General features: G+C 36.5%; 1 protein-coding gene across 9 annotated transcripts in view; it reads right to left on the bottom strand.

The window, feature by feature from the left end:
- The window catches only part of SLC16A7 (solute carrier family 16 member 7), a 240,717-nt gene that overhangs the window by 140,266 nt on the left and 81,978 nt on the right, over positions 1 to 18,473 (bottom strand). For all 9 annotated transcript variants that reach the window (XM_078146074.1, XM_020990157.2, XM_078146076.1 and 6 more), the window contains one exon: positions 11,711 to 11,800. The gene's annotated coding sequence lies outside the window, so the exon portion shown is untranslated. The remainder of the gene's footprint in view (positions 1 to 11,710; positions 11,801 to 18,473) is intronic.

Raw genomic sequence — 18,473 nt, 5'->3', positions numbered from 1 at the left:
TTAAGGATGCTAGATCCAAATCTGAGCAAATCTAATACTCTGCCATTATCCCTCTCCAGCCAGGTTTCCATAGACAAAATGAAAAACTTTGAAGGAATTATTTGGGATATTCAGGTAAATTACGTAATTAATGAAAATTAAATCAAGGCCCTTCTATAAAAAAAGGGTTGGATCAGATGTTAAGGAATTTTTAAAAAATGATGATAGAATTTTCTTTCTGACACTGACTTATGACCCTTAAATGACTTAACAAAAACCATAAAGCTTAGAATAAGGAAAGCTCATTGCTTCCCTGAGCTTTTTTATGATGTGAGCTCAAGCACGTCCCTAAAGTTCCATGGGCGGTACAGTTTCTTCATCTGTGAAATGAGATTGTACTATATGATTACTGAAGTACCATCCCTCTTTGGAATTTTATAACTTTAGGAAAAGTACTTTCGTAAACTTGGCTTGTATGTGCTTGAAACAGGAACAATAACCATTTTGACCAGGTTATATAAATTGAAGAAATATTAACATTTGCTGATGAACACATAGAGAAAATTGAGAAGAAGAAAGGTTAAATTACTTGCCCAAGGTCACAAGGTGCTGAGCTAAAGGGCTTAGATTTGAATCTATGCTTCTAACTCCAAATTAAGTTGTTTAATGACAATATGGGATATACTGCTTTATCATTATTAATGCTCCGACACTTGAATAGAACAGTAACCTCATTGTTATGAGCACACCTTCCAACAATGCAGATTATTTCCCATCCATGACTTCTCATCTAGTGTAACTTTTACTAATGATAAATACTAAATAGGAAATCTGCCCTATATACAACCGGGCTTACTCTGGAGCTCTTGATGCTATTTGTAAACCAGTGATGTAAATGAGTTGTTTATTGAATGGTTATCATTCATTGTCACTACATTACTGTACTAAGTTTTGTTCTAATTTTTTTTTAAATTCTGGTAATTTTTTTCCTGACATTTTATGCTGCTTCTCCTGTCCAGTTCTTCATTAGTAATATGTTGTCACTTATTCATGACTACTATATACCTTTCCATTGCCTTTTGGGCAACACAAAGCTTTAATTTTTGGGAGACTTAAAAATTACATTTTTCACGGCTATATTGTATCATTAATGGGAAGGGGGATAAGCATTAACACAGCACCTACTATGTCCCAGGTACTGTGCTAAGCACTTTTTACAAATATTGAAAACATTTCCAGAGAAGAGGGGGAGAGAAGTCTATTGCTGTCAGGTTTTGTCAGAGCATTGTCATTTAAAAGCAGAGAGAGGGGGGGGGGGAGAGAGAGAGAACACACTACAGATTCTTTGATAGAATTTCCCATGTCAGAAGAAGATTTATATGGAAAAATCACTCTATTCAACAAGTCACTGGGGATAAGGAGATGGAAAAAGGAGTAGTTGAACAACTCTGCTCACTCTACATCCCCACCACTTGCGTTAACAAAAGTTAACATTTTTTCCTAACCTTATGCCAGTGAATTACTGGCAAGCAAGGGGAAAGGAATAAGTATTTAGATAGTGCCCACTATGTTCCGGATGTGGAACTAAGCACTTTTACAAGTATTATCCTCGTCAATCCTCACAACAACCCTGCAGGGTAGGTGCTATTACTATCTTCTTTTCACAGATGAGGAAACTGAGATAAACAGAGATTAGGTAATTTCACCAGGGTCACATAGTTAATGAGTGTCTGAGGCTGGATTTGAACTCAGGTTGTCTTGACTCTAGGCCCCATGTTATATCTAGTGTGCCACCAGCTGCCTCAATGTATAGAATGTTGGTATTTTTTTTTAAATGAGATCTTGCTTCAGAAAAAAACAAAGTTAAGGGTCTTTAAAAGCTATGTACAGTTTCCAAAAAGCAATACAGGTTTTTCTGTACTATGCAATTTGTTGTGTTTTTGCACAGTCTTATAATTATTGTGATGGACCAGTTCTGTGGGCTATCCATCATACACATATACATATGCAGGTGTGTATGTATGTATATGTGTGTGTGTGTATATATATATATATATATATATATATATATATATATATGTATATGTATGTATATGTATGTGTATGTATATGTATGTGTATGTATATGTATGTGTATGTATATGTATATGTATATATGTATGTGTATATATGTGTATGTGTATGTATATATTATATATACACACATGCATGAATGCATACATGTGTGTACATGTACATATATGCCTGTATATATGCATATGTGTGTGTATACACGTATGTATGCACAGGTAGGTGGCCTGGTAGATGGAGCACCAGACCTGGAACTAGTAAGACCTCAGTTCTTATCTGGTCTCAGACACAGAGAAGGAAATGGCAAGCCATTCCAGTATCTTTGCTAAGAAAACTCCAAATGGGGTCATGAAGAGTTGAACACGGCTAAAAAAGAAAAAAGAACAGCCCTCCTATGTGTGTGTCTGTGTGTGTGCATGTGTGTACGTATGTGCATGTATGTGTATATATACATGTATATGTGTGTATAATCTATCAACACATGTATGTGTGTGCACATGTATGTATATGTGTATATTTACCTTTCTAAGGCTCAGTTTCCTTATCTGTCAAATAAGGTGGTAGGCCTAGATTTTATATAAGGACCTCTCTGGTCTAAAAAGTATGATTACAGAATAACCATTAATGAAATCATACAAAACTGGAAGACAGAATTCATACACATGAAAATGTGCTACAAGTGGCTAACCTGAAATGACTTCATAAACATGGACTCTGAGATGGTGACCTTTACACTACAAAGGCCATTTTAGGCAGGATGCCAAAGAGCATTGCCCTGGTGAACAAAATTTGCTGAAGAAGGTCCTAATCTAGGCCTTTTTGTAACATCTGTAACCCATAAAATAAAGAATCTTCATTGTTTCTGTAAAATTTTGCAAGACTGAATACTTCTGAAAATTGAGAAAGAAGGAATTCACTGACTTTACCACATGTTTGTACCAATATTTTCAGTGTGGAAATAGATACATAATTACGCTTACGCGTTAAGATTGTGGTTTTTATCACTGTGTGATATGTTACAAACCTGCTGCTATAAAGTCTAAGAGAAAGTGACATATCCTACAAAAAGAACCTTGCCAATATCAGTGCAGACATATGACTAAAAAACCCAGCAAATATCTAAATTTTACGAGTCTATTCTCTACAAAGTTCAGCAGAACACTATTACTGGGAAACACAACCCATAGTATTTGATATATTCATCTTTTGTGTGCTCTTGTTTGATTTATAATGGTGTGTGAGTACCAAGTTAAATTCCTAGGGCATGGTATAGTCAGAATACCATCTATCTCCTATGAATCATAGAGTTTTAGAATAGAAAATAATTTTAAAGATAATCTAATCCAGGTCGTTCATTTTGCTGAAATGGAAACTGAGGCTCAGCAAGGTTAAATAATTTGCCCAAAGTTACACTGAAAATTAATGATGAACTTGAAAACAACGTTTTTGGACTTTTGATAAGGAACTTTTCACACTTCAACATTCTCAGAGGTCACTCTGAGAGGCTGCCTTGCTTTGGCCTCTCATTATGTTCCCACTAGCAATCCTTTCGGGTTCAACTCAAGGGGAATTATTACATCACACTTTGAAGGTACATTTAAGGCCACCCATGTTTACAAGGTATAGAATATGTGATTTAATAAAGCAAGTATTCCCTTTAAATACTTTTTTTTTCTCCATTGTTTCATGGTAGAGACAAGACAACATAATGTAGAGGATAGGAAGACAGCTTCAAATCCAGTAAGACCTAAGTTAAGTCCCATCTCTAACATATCCTGGGTCTATGTCCCTGGGCAAGACATTTAACCTCTCAATGCTCTCAGCAAACTTCAGATACTGTAAGTGGCAGAGACGTAGCCAATTTGCACTGATAGAGTTTTCTCATCCCAGGAGCTCTCCAAAGTAACAAAATCATAGGTCTAGTCCGTGTTATTCACCTTCATGATAGAGAGAAAAAACTGTTCTGCCCCTCTATTGAAATATTAGTCAAATATTAAGTAAGAATTTTTTTCACTATGTTTTCTACTATGAAAGCTATATATCATTCACTTTGGTGAATCAACAAATTTTTGCTTTATTAATTCACAGATATCCTGATGGAAGAAATGAGAACCTCTTATTTAGGGGGATATGCAATAGTGAGAATCTAGTGTTGCCTAAAAAATGCCATTTAGGATTGGTTAACATACTGGAAAAAATCTTGAAAATAAAAAGGTAGAGTTCTAAAACCTTCTCTCAAAACAAAACAAAATGGGGCAGCTAGGTGGTGCAGTGGATAGAGGACTGTCCCTGGATTCAGGAGGATCTGAGTTCAAATCCAACCTCAGACACATAACACTAGCTGTGTGACCTTGGGCAAGTCACTTAACCCCATTGCCTAGCCAAAACAAACAAACTTAGTCCCTTCTTAGGTTTTCCTCATAGAACTTTTTTTTTTTAGGCAATTGGGGTTAAGTGACTTGCCCAGGGTCACACAGCCAGTAAGCATCAAGTGTTTAGTCTGAGGCCGGATTTGAACTCAGGTACTCCTGACTTCAGGGCCGGTGCTCTATCCACTGTGCCACCTAGCTGCCCCCTTAGAACATTTGTTGATAAAAGCTTCTGGTGCCATTTTCAGGTGATGATGAAACATTATTTTTGAGCAAAAACTTAGACTTCATTTCAAAAATTTTATTCCCTGTCTGCAATGTTTTCCCCACTCCTATTCAAATCTAGCCCATTATTCTATGTTCACTTGAAGTTGTACCTCCTCCATGGATCCTTCGCTGACTACCCCTGGCCAAATGGGCATCTTAGAGCTGCCACAGAGATAACCACTTGACCCACATAATTTTGCTCCTTACTACATATATTCATGAGGGGGAAAAAAATCAGATTTTTTTAAAACTAAAAAATTAACTTAGAGATCACTTAGTCCAAGATCTTCATTTTATCGAAGAGGAAAGAGAAACACATTGGTTAAGTAATATTCGCACTGTCATACAGCTAGTATGTGGCCAACTTGGACTAGAACCTAGGTCACTTGATTTCCAATTCAATTAACTTGCCAGTGCAACAAACTACAAAATATTTAGACCCAAGATCCATAGGTCTATTTTAAATGCAAGAGGATGAACTGTATAACCTTACATTTCTTTCAATTATGCTTAATTTTTTTTAAATTTAATAAAATCTATTATCTTTCCCTCTCACCCTCCAACTGAAAAAAAACAAACTCCTATAAAAGTATGTAGGTGAGCAAAAAGCAACAGCAACAAAAACTTATATTAGCCATGTCTAAAGAGGTGCTAGGTGGTGCAGTGGACAGAGTGCCAGGCCTGGAGCCAGGTAGACTTGTATTTCTGAGTTCAAATCTGGCCTCAGACACTAGCTGTGTGACCCTGGGCAAGGCACTTAACCCTATTTACCTCAGTTCTTCATCTGTGAAATGAGCTGGAGAAGGAAATGACAAACTACTCCAGTACCCTGCCAAGAATACCCCAAATGGGGTCATGAAGAATTGGACGGGACTGAAATGACTGAACACACATACACACACACACACACAAAACGTATATCCATCCATCCATGTATGTATATATGTATATACACACACTGTATGTGTGTATATACATATACATACACACACATATATATATACATATATACGCACACGTACATACACATACACACATATGTATATGGAGAGAGAGAGAGAGATTCAATTCTGCACCTTGAATCTATCACCTCTCTATCAGGAGGTTGGTATCATGCTTCATTATCAGTTCTTTATAATCATTTTTAGTCTCTATGTTAATCAGAGTTAAGTCTTTTAAATCTATTATGTATTTACAATGCTTATTATTATATAAATTATTCTGATTCTGCTCACTTTACTATGCACCAAATCATATAAGTCTTCCCTAAATTCCCTTAAAGCATCCATTTCATCATTTCCTATAGCACAATAGCATTCCATTATATTCATATGCCATAATTTGACCAGACATTCTCCAATTGATGGTCATCCCTTTCTTCTTCTAGTCTTATGGTTCCACCGTTGATTACCAAACATTTGAAAAACAGCAAAAGTTCACAATTATCTAGCACACTAACATTCACAGAGCACTTTCTTCACAATGGTTTTATGAAACGGGTGGACAAATTTTAAACCTGAGGCTTAGGAAGATTGAGTGATATGCTCAGGGTCAAATATCAGGTAAGCTAGGATAAGCCCAAGACTTTTGTTTTTAAGTCTGGTACTCTAAAGCAAAGGGCTTCCTAACTGTACCTCCTCATTATGGTCTGTTATCTAAGGGCTAAGGTCATATCATAAGGTTATATTTCTGCCCTCAAACATTCTTCTCCATTTAGGAACCTGGTAACAGAAAAGGGAAAAGTGACTAAAAACAGTGAATACCAGTAGGGTTTGAGATGGACAGGTAAGTTGAAGGTACAGTTTAGAAGAAGAGGATGCAGGTTACTACACACTTCCATCATAAATAGTTGATTCAGAAGGAGTGACATTATATTCCAATAACTGTCATGAAAATCTCCCAACTTGTGGGTTATACTGTAATAACATGATTAAGTGTATTGTGGCTGTCTGTTGCTATAGCCACTGGAACTATTAAAGGCAGCTTAATGTGCTGTGGATTTTTCATTACCATTTGTGAAATCAAGAGAGGTTACCTCTTTTGGTTCTAAAGACATTACAAAAAAAACATTAGAAATGCACAAGCAATGTGGTAATGGTGTTTAAGGGAACATTAAATCTACTGGCTAGACCAGCGCTCACATGAGATAATGTTTGATATTCTTCTTAAGAAAATAAGAATCCATCCAAAATAAGGATTAATTGAAGATATAAAAAGTAAAGCTTCTACAAAATAAAATTGTCTAATTCAAATCTACGGAGTCCTCCACAGAAAATCATAACCTTTTATAATAATTCCAAGACATTGGCATGTGGCATCAGTCCCAAAGCACTGTCTTCCTTTACAAAAAGATCACTTTATTATTTGAAGTAGATTTTAATCATATATTCATCCCCCCCCCAACAGTCAGCATTTTCCCTAGGTAAAACAGACTTCTTCAAATTTCTTCCTGTAAAGTGGAGCCCAGGAGCTTCATTGTCCTTTGTCTGACCACCTGCCCACAGGTTCCACCCTTATCAGTGAGCTCCCCTCTCCTAGAGATCCAGCTGAACTCACAAAGGGGGAACGTATGCCCACTCCTATTTATATATACTACCCAGGTGTACTTCATTTTCCTGTTCCAGTGGACATTTTTTTTTAAAGTCATCATCACAATAATCTCTCCAATTTACTTAGGGTTTGTACTTCATCTCTTCCACTTTTAAGTTCGTAGAAATATGGTAGAACTTTTTAAAACATGGCATTTTATTACGTGAATTCAAATGTAATGAGCCCAATAATATCTCTGAGCCTTAAAAGGCTGATACAACATGGTTAGTCTATGGCATCTCTATGAGATAGTTTTTAGTCTGAACTTTAAACACCAAAATTAAACAGGGTTGTACAATATTTTAAAAAGACTGTGCCAACTGCTATTTTTTGACACTAGCATAAAAAAAGAGGAAGCATGGCATAGTGGATGGGATGAGTAGACGTCCATCAAGAAGACCTAGATTGAAGTCCTGCCTCTGAAATAAACTGGTTATGTGACTTTCTAGGCAAGTCATTCAACCTTCCATGTCCCAGTGCCTGCCCCCACCCCCGACAACTCTGTAAAGTTGCAAGTTTTTATCTGCACTGGTAGAAGGATACATCCTAATAGGAGTTGCCTAGACCAATGAAATCACGGGCCTGATTAAAAAAAATGAAAAGAAAAACATCATGAAGACTCTGACTCCCTCTCCCTCTCCCTCTCCCTCTCCCTCTCCCTCTCCTCTCCCTCTCCCTCTCCCTCTCCCTCTCCCTCTCCCTCTCCCTCTCCCTCTCCCTCTCCCTCTCCTCATATACATATATATATACATATATATATATATACATATATATACATATATATACACATATATATATACATATATATATACATACACACACACATGCACACACATACTACACACACACACATGCACACACATACTACACACACACACATATCAGTATATAAGTCAACACATTTGACTCAAAAGCATGTGCAAAGGCTTAAACTTTATATGTAGGCAATAGGAAAGGTAAATATTAATCTGAACATTAACCAATCTAGAAATAAGAACAGTTCTGTTCCCTGGAAAAGACATCAACCTATCCTAGAAGGAAACTTGAGTTGCCAGTAAGTAAGGAGGAATAAGTAACGAAGAAGTTCATGATTTTGCCCAACTCACTTCCCTGCCACAAGTAGTTTTGAATGCATACACACACACACACACACACACACACACACACGTACGTACGTGTGTGTGTATGTGTGTTTATGTTTTTATCTCAATCTTTAATTTCATTAGCATAGAGAATTTATGGCATCAAAACTCCACAAATGCAAACCAGCAAGTCCTCTACATTTTGTGGTCTTAGATTTGCCAAAAACACTAAGGCATTGTTATTAGTCAATGGTTACAGAGTATAACATCTTCCTGACTGACAATTCACTATGGCATTCTTTATCTCTTACTCTCTCTCCCCTCTGCCCCCCTTTCTCCATGCCTCCCTCCCTCTGTCTCTCACTCTGTCTCTATATTCCTGTCCCTGTATGTCTCCATCCAGCTCTCTCTATCTCATTCTCCTTTTTTCTCTTTATATATAAACATATAGTATGTTTGCGTACATACAAAGAGAGAAGAGGATACATGTATATCTATATGTGAATATAAATGTGAATACATATGTGTACATGTACATATATATGTGAGGATGCATGTGTGTGTATATAATTTTCCAAGATCTTATAACCACACCCACGTATGCCAATCAAACATTGTTTATTGGATAGAGAGAACTAGTTTCAGAGGTAAGAAGACCTGGACTCAATTCCTGTCTCTGTCTTAGCCTGCCTGTGTGCCCCCAGACCAGGCTCTTAAACTTCTCAATGCCTCAAGCAACTCTCCATTTTTAAGTAAAGAAAAGAATGATTTGCATTTGTTCCTGACAAAGAGGACCCTAAACCTAAACACAGATGTGTATCTGTGTGTACATGCTGTTAAATCTCGCTTCAGTGTCAAAGGATCACAGACTTTCAAAGTTCCTCCTGGAAACAGACACTGACTCAACTTATTTGGAGGGGCTTACCTTTATCAGAAGCTTTGCCACAGGACAGAAAGTGATTTGTGCCATATAAATACTTGTGAACACAATATACTTAGGCATATCAGTGCTGTGATTTACCCTTGTAAAAGTATATCATATATCCTCAAACTATACATAACTATGCCTATGTAGAAAGCTAGATGAGTCTGTGGATAGAGAGCTGGGCCTTGACTCAGGAAGTCCTGATTTCAAATCTGGCCTCAGATTCTGACCAGCTGTGTGACTCTGGGCAAATCATTTAACCACCATTTGCCTCCATTTCCTCATCTGTAAAACCTCCCAGGGTTGTTGTGAGAATCAAATAAGATAACAATTGTAAAATGCTTGGCACAGTGGCTGGCACAAGTCGTTGTTCAGGCATTTTTCAGGCATGTCCCACTCTTTGTGAACCCATTTGTGCTTTTCTTGGCAAAGATACTGAAATGGTTTGCCACTACCTTCTGCAGCTCATTTTATAGATGAGGAAACTGTGGTAAATGGGGTTAAATGACTTGCCCAGGGTTACATAGCTAGTGTGCACCCAAAGCCAGATTTGAACTCAGGGAGATGAGTTTTCCTGACTCCAGGCCCAACACTATGCACTATGGTGCCACCTATATGCCTTGGCACATAGTAAGCACTACATAATTGTTAGTTGTGATGGCTGATGTTTATTATTATTATGAAACACATATATACACATACATGAATGTGCATGTACATATGTTCAGTTTTTGTATACATATTAACATCATTGGCTGCTGCTGTCAAATAAGTAATAAAATAAAAAATTCCAAATGCATCGGCAACTCTCGTTGAGGATGTTCAGTGAAAGAGGAATTCCCTAGATATAATCAGGTCCTTTTGATTCTACTATTTTCAAATGATATTGTGTGAATTACTTCATGCCTCAAAACATAACAAGACAAGGCAGGAAAAACAACAACCACCACCTCTAACTGAACCCCAAATGCCTAAGGTCCAGATTATGAAATCATAAAGTTGGTTGGTCAGTTTATTAAGTTAATACATCATTATTTGTGGCAGGAACTGCATATAGACAACATGATTCTAAAAGAAAGTGAGGAGCACCAAAGACTAAATAAGAGGAACAGTCCAGGCAGCTTTGCATTTGAGAAAACAGTGCTTTCAAGAAGTCCAAGCTGTTCCAATGTGTAAAAACACATTGGTTAACCAAAACAAACAAACAAACATTTTTCCCAGTGATTCTGTGTGGTTGAAAATATTGGAACATCAAAATTTCTAAAGTTGCAACTGACCCAAAAAGAGTCAGAGAGACTACATGATACACACCCAAGTAAATGGCTTCATATTTTTGACAGTTATCAATCCACAAAAGGTAGCATCAGGAATATCATCGACCAAAGATGCAGAAAATGTTAGCTACCCATTACCAAGAGCACTGGAAAATGGAGAGAAAGCCTAAGCTCTATAATAAAGGCACCATAAGGCATGGAAGCCTAGAATGAAGCCTCTGTCACTCTAGGTAGATTTTCTATGCTTGAATGCATGGGAGAACATGAGCAGGAATCACCTGAGATACGTTGTCATCTGAACCAAATGAGAGAACAACTACATCAATGAGTTTACAAAGTCAAAAAAGCAGCAGTTTGGCAATATCTGTGTGTTAACATAGGTATGTATGTTAACATATATGTATTTATGTATGTATTAGTATTTATGCATGCATTAACATACACATTTTTTAAAGGTATGCTGTTTAAAAAATGTTTTAGAACATGCCAAAAGTTCCTCAAGCCAAAGGGTTCCCTCTATAATCCTTCACTGACAATAATCTAGTTGGGCAGTTCTAGCTCCTACTTCTGGAGGCCCAATCTGGAGCTATTTTTAAGACAGCTGATCTCAGACTTTCACTCATCTGGTAAATATCTGTCAGGCCAAAATAATCCTGGACACGTGAGAATCCACTTGAGAGGAGAGTTCTGGGATATAGTCTGTTTTCCAATTAGCTTTTAATATACACTTGTTGCACCCCTAGGAATTTGCCATGTAATTCTTGTTAACATGTCAATGTATGTAGCCTTTACTGAGGCCTCACATAATAAGTATGTGAATATACAAATATGATTTGGTTGATTCAGGACACTGTTTATGGATTAAAGAGCTTGTATAAGAATATTGGATCACCTCTTTGTAAAAAAACATATATATATGTATATATGCATACACATATATATGAATAAAAGTTTACTAATCACAAGAAAAATGACAATTAAACTTGGTATGTTTATGGGTTTCTCAACCGTTATCACCCTATATTACCATGGTTCAACTTCCTAAGTTAGGCCAAGAATGCCATTCATTTGTAGACCACTAATTAAGTGGAGAACCGGATTCAGAAAAATTAGATAAAAGAACATCATTGTAACAAACCAAAAGGACATACTCACAGATTAGCTCTCCAGGCCCAAGCAGCCTATTCTGTTCCAAGATTCAGCTTGAATGTACTTCATAGGAAAGCATTGCACTAGGATAAAGGCCTGCAAAAATAAAAAAAAAATCAAAGAACATAATAAATGAGAAAGCGCTATGATGCTGGAATGAAATGAAAAGCAGAAAAGTTTATTTCTTCTGATGTGCAAAAATGCTGAGGGAATACACATATCTGTAATAGTTGATCGCTCTTACTCATCTCCTCTGTACTCGTCATTCTCTGCTTAGCCTGTGTCCTTTCTGTTTCAGATATTAAAATGGCTTTAGTGAAGGGTGCCAGGGGATTTAGTTGTAGGATTTGACACCAGCACTAAGGTCATCACTGGCCTCTTGTGACTTGAGCCTTGGCTCACCTCCTTCCTTGCACACATCCTTGTGCTCTAGGTGAGATCCCATGACAGTACAGAAGACCTGAGGTACAAATATTGAAGGCTGGATTTATGCTAAAGCACCAGTACAGGAATGTCAAAATATTAAATTAATTCACTTTTTAAATGTTTTTTTTACTCTCTTTTATTCTTATTATCTGTTTTTATCTATATACACATGTGAAACATTGATCACATTACTTTCACCTGAAACAAACATAAAGCTCTTTCCTTACCTTATTTACATTTATTTAATAATTTTATAATTTAGGCTGTTGCAACTGTCTCCTAAATGGTTCCCCTCACCTCAAATCTCTCTCCCTCCAGTCCAGCCTACACTCTGCTGACAAAGCAATTTTCCTAAAGCACAGATCTAACCATGTGACTCCCCTATTCAATCAATTCCAATGGTTCCTATACCTGTAGGATAAAACATGAACTCTTCTGTTGAGCTTTGAAAGCCCTTCATAACCTGCTGCCCTCCTATCTTTTCCAGTTTCATTGGGCATCACACCCTCTTCTGCACTCTGTAATCCAGCTCCTCTCTCAGCTCCTCACACAGGACACTCTCTACCATCTGCATGCATTTGCACTATCCCCTCCCTACTCCATGCCTGAAATTCCTTCCTTTTCACGTCTGTCTCAGAGAATCCTGCTCTTCCTTCTAAACCTAGCTCAAATTTCATCCTGTGCATAAAGTTGTGCCTGATTCCCCCTAAATGTTAGTGCACTCTCTCCTTAACTATTTTGTGTTTAATTAATATGTGTACATATGTGTATGTTTACATTTATTTTCCTGTTACTATATACAGATCTAGTTATATTTAATATGTACATATATGTGTGTAAAAATATACACAGAGTGTGTGTGTGTGTGTGTGTGTGTGTGTGTGTGTGTGTGTATCCAGGTACTAGGCACTGGGACAGGAAAAACAGATCCAACTTTGAAAGGAGTTTACATTCTAATGGAGAGGCAACAGGAACATATACACACATGCACATAAAGGTATTTATTTAACCATATCGTTTATTTAACCATATCGTATATATTTATATTTATTCTTTTTTCTGAGTATAGAATGTGTAGAGAGGATAATATACAATATAAATAAGTAAATATATGTATGTATGTGTGTGTATATGTACACATGTGTGCACACATATAGTGCCTGGCACATAGTAGGTGCTAAATAAGTGTGAGATACGATATACAAACATACATATTATATATTCATATACCCCTATTGCCTCCCCATTAGAATGTAAATTCCTTTCAAAGATTTTCTCATTACTCCTACTTCTAATCTCAGTGCCTATTATAGTGCCTGGTACATAACTGACGTTTAATAAATGCTTGTCAGTGGATAACAAATTCCTCATTTTTATTCATATATCTGTAAAACATAGTGTAGAGTACACTTGCATCTGAGTTAGAAGACCTGCATTCAGAACCCATATTTACTTACTGGCATGTTGAGCAAATGGTTTAATCCCCCTGAGTCTCAGTTTCCTCATCTATAAAATGGTAAGAATATTACTACACTATTCACCTCCTAGAACTATCATTAAGATGAAATGAAGAAACACATATGTTGTAAAGCAATATCTAAGCATATCATGGTGATAATCTTAAGATCCATTTAGAACTACAAGGGATGTCAGAGAGCTTCTACTTCAATCCCTTTACCCTCCAAATGAGTAAACTGAAGTCTAGAAAGATTAAGTGACTGGCCCTGGATGACAAAAGTCTGAGACAGAATCTGTATCCAAGTTCTCTGAGCCCAGAGCCAGTTCCCTTTCCAGTGATCATGACAATTATATATTCCAACTACAAAAAGATTTTTCATGTTTGTTTTGGTCTTCTAAAGTCACCAAGATGTCTCTCTTAATAATTACTATATGTACAAAAGCCAGTGCCTGTAGCTTTCTGATAATTCTTTGGGAAATTTTCTCATAGACAATACCTGGGTAACCTCTCCCTTACTGAAGAAAGCAACTAGCTTTGTAGTTACTTTAATGGAAAACCAATAGCACAAACATAAGCTTTATTGCACAATTCTGGAAAAGTTTACAGGCTTAAACACGTTATCTAGAAGATTAAAGTAGAAATCAACATAAAAGAAGAGCAACAAGAAAGCAAGAATCTGGGTTTCTCAAGCTCTTAAGATCTAATTAAATGTCTAATCTCTTATCCAATTGTGGTTGTAGTTCAGTCTTGTCTGACCCTTTGTGGCTTCAAAAGGGGTTATCTTGGTAAAGATACCAGAACGGTTTGCCATTTCCTTCTCCAGTGAATTAAGGCAAAAAGAGGTTAAGTAACTTGCCCAGGACAAGTGAGTATGTGTCTAGGATCACATTTGAACTCAGGGCTTCCTAACTCCAGGACCAGCACTCTATCCACTGAAACATCTAGCTGCCACCAGTTATGACTGAGTAAAAAATATGATGATTTTTTTCAATCTTTTGCAACCAGTATACAATAATATAGACTTCACAGAGGAGCAACAGAATTATTCTCCATAGTTTCAAAACCCAATGGTGACATGAAGTTCTATTCCTGAAATGTACAATAATTTCCTTATAAGTCAAAATCTAAGATTTCTAGTTAACAGCCTAACTTTACCAGCATTTTTCAATCATTTAATGATATTCTCTGCCTCACAAGTGAATGATTATAAAGACATTTAGATAAAACTCTACTTATAGATACGTATTTTTGAAATATGCTAAATGAGCATGTTCAAAAAAAAGTATGATTAATGACATAAATGTCCTATTTAATTACTGAGGGAAAAAAGACAAAGAAAATAATACTCTTATTAACAGAAATAGGCACATAAGTTCATTGATAAAGTTTAATTTATATCAATTCTCCAAGACAAAGATGTATTTTAAGTAACCACATCAACGTTGAAAGGAATATTTAAAATTCATCATCACACTGTTTCTCAGGTGGGATAGAAAATAATTATGCTGCTTACAAGCTGAGATTCTTGCCTTTAACCTAGCAGCATTAGCAAATCATGTCTGTGAATTCTCAGAGCTATTTGGGCTTTGGGAATAATTAATTTCTTTGGACAAAATATTCATTAAAAGTCTCATCCATGATTAGGCATTTTGTGGTAGTTGTGAGCTTAGTAATAAAGCTAAAAATAACTTAATAAAACTCACAACCTTGTATTTTTAAATACCTGCCCCTATTTTCCTTTCCTCAGATTCAATGTGTTTGTTTTGGAAGTAAACTGCCAACACTTGACTGAGCTGCACTTAAAATGAGTGACTAATGGTCTAGAAAAACAAACAAGAATGTACACCTTGTCAGATGAATAAGTGGTCAGACTCTACCCTAGGCCTGTTTCATCTGGACCAGGGAAACATGGGGCATGTGATACTCTTATGGCAACCAGGAATAGCTTTCCTAGTGCTATTTAAATGACAGACATGTGGCCTAATGTACCTTTAGATATCTACTAACAGAACCATTATTTCAACTGTACACAGAAACTAAAGTTGTCTCTACACATCACGAGAAACAAAGGTTTGTTAGCCAGGACTACCACACGAGTGCCCATTTTGGTGATCACATGGACAAAAGTATTTCTATGACCAATTTCAGCAGCTCTATCCTATAAAATACAAAGGAAAAAGAAATCTGGCAATTTCAACCCAGTAAAACTCAATGTGCCAATAGCCAGTCACCTATTAGTAAGAAAGGCAAATTTGTACTCTCAGCAACTCTAAGCAAATGCAATAAAGTTATATGAGATGCCTATTTCAGCTGAAGAAATGCCTTCTTAAAAAGCAGACTGTGAAAAGCACCTTGGAATGAAAATAGAGTAATAAAACACCCAAGCAAATTGTGATTTCACTTGTTAAGAACTGGCACATATCCCATAAAAAATTGGTAAGATGTTGTTCATTTCTGAAAGTGAAAAAGGTGCTACTAGGATTCAGTAGGACAAGAGTTCAAGGGAAATGACCAATTATTGAAAGTTAATGGAATTGAGATGACAAATAAAGAAATTTGTTTGGAATGACTATACATATTTGTAATAAGTATTGTTTTTCTTGCTTTCTTGTTGGGTAGGGGAGAAAGGAGGAATAGGGAGAAAACTTGAAACTGAAAGAAAGAATAAAAAATATCTGTTTATTATTACTTATTGATCTCTGTTATTTAAAAAAATTAAAAGACATAAAAAATTTAAGGATAAAAAAGAAATAAAAAACAATTAATGTAATTAAATCATGGTAGGAACTTTTTAGTAACTCTTTGGCTAGGCAAGCAGCCAAAGCATCCTGTACAAGAGTAATGAGATATTTCTGCTAAGGTGTCCTAGTCTCATCTTTCCTTTTTTTCCATGATGGGGAACACATGTGACCTACACACAGAACCTACTCTTGCTTCTGTCTTTAAGGGAAGAGAGTTTACACTTAATTTCCACTCAAGTAAAGAGAACTGCATTCCCTGAGCCTACAACTGACTCATTTCCACATCAAGGTTAAAGTGGAAGAATTTGGACTTTCACTATACAAATTGGAAAATACTTGTAAGTCCTTCCTAACTTCTTGTATGATTGGAAATATATAAAAAACCTCAATTTTAGTAAAATTAAAAAATATTAAGAAATAATAATTCACTGATCTAAAAACTGTTTCCACACTCCCAAGTCTAAAACTGAACTAGGTGAAGGACAAAAGATCTTTTCCTGGGGAAACAGATTAAAGGTGTAAGCAAAACTTGGACCAGACAATATAGTAATTCTTGCCTTGTTTCAGATCATCACCATCCACCCTGAAGTGATTTAGGGTATAAACTCTTTCAAAGAGCAGTCTGTCATCTTCTCCAACTCCTAAAGAAAGGGTTGTGATCCACCCTTCTTCATTCAGAGAGGATTATATTGATCACAAGGAAGAGGTCTCTCTATTTTCTCCCACTTGAGTGGAGTAGTGGGGGAAAAAAGGAACTACATAGTGATTATTATTCTAGTATGTTAACTCCAAAATCATATTTTAATATATAAAGTACTTGTTCAAGAGTTTTATAGTGTTACTTCAAATCCTCTTGGAGGGACAGTCATGTTGAAATGCATGGGCAAACTATACTAGTTTGGATATCTCTCTCTTCAAGCCAAAAATGGCTTAGATATTAGATTAATTTTGAATACAATTATTTTCATAGACCTGCCACATAGCATTAATATTTTTTTTCTTTGACATATCCGTAGAAGAAGAACACAGGAATCATGTGAAGGCCTGTAATGGAGTTCTGTTCAATTCACATGTAACAACGTGTAAATATACTTTATAGAGCTGATCCTGAGCCCTGGATACCTCTGAGGAAAAATGTGGCACAATAATGAAATGACTTGAAGCTTTGAAAGCATGATGCAGCAAAATCTGGGTGCTATCTTATTCCTCCTACATCCCATGACAGTACCTGAGGGATGGGAAGCCTGAAAAGGAAACATAGATTCTCGCTCAGTCTTTTCCTTCAGTTCTCATACACTGCCATGCTTCTAGTCACCCCACTTCCTAGCCTCAGTGTCTTTCTTGGCTCTCACTCCCCATACCTCATCAATTGCCAGGTCTGAACAACTATACCTTTTCAGCATCACTCATCTTTGTTCTCTTATTTCCTCTCACATGACAATTACCCTGATTCAGACTCACACAACTTTTCACCTAAACTTTTAATTTAATTTTTATTTTAATTTATGAAATAAAACAAGCATTTCCATACCACAACTTGTTCAGCCATACCCCAATTGATGGGCATCCTCACAATTTCCAGTTTTTTGCCATCACAAAGACAGATGCTGTAAATACTTTAGAACATATATCAATTTGACTATTGCATTATCTCCCAGTTGGTCTCCCTGACCTAAGTCTCTCTGCTCTCAAACCCATTCCCCATGGAAGTTGTCAAATCGATATTCTTAAAACACAAGCCTAACCATATCACTCCTCTTCTTAGGAAGTTTTAGTGACTCCTTAATGCCTTTAGAATAAAAAGACAAACTCTTTTGGTTGACACTCAAAGTCCTTCATGATAGGGTCTCAACTTATCATTCCAGATAAATTTCATTCACTTTACAGCTTTTTACACATTCTAAGTTTCAGCTAAATGAGCCCACTTGCTATCCCCTATACCCAACATTCTGCCTCCTGAGACCACACCCTTGCATAGGCTGTCCACTATTCCAGAGATATATCACTTCCTCATCTATGCTTCTTGGAGCTTCTAACTTCTTTTACAACTCACCTCAAGTTGTTGTTCAGTTGTTTTTCAGTCATGTCTGACTCTTCATGACCTCATTTGAGTTTTTCTTGGCAGATACTGGAGTGGTTTGCT

This window comes from Phascolarctos cinereus, unplaced genomic scaffold (assembly GCF_003287225.1).
Source record: "Phascolarctos cinereus isolate Bilbo 61053 unplaced genomic scaffold, phaCin_HiC Scaffold_1;HRSCAF=81, whole genome shotgun sequence".
Lineage (NCBI taxonomy): Eukaryota > Metazoa > Chordata > Mammalia > Diprotodontia > Phascolarctidae > Phascolarctos > Phascolarctos cinereus.
The sequence above is the reverse complement of the archived record's forward strand: the minus strand, read 5'-3'. Positions and strand labels throughout refer to the sequence as shown.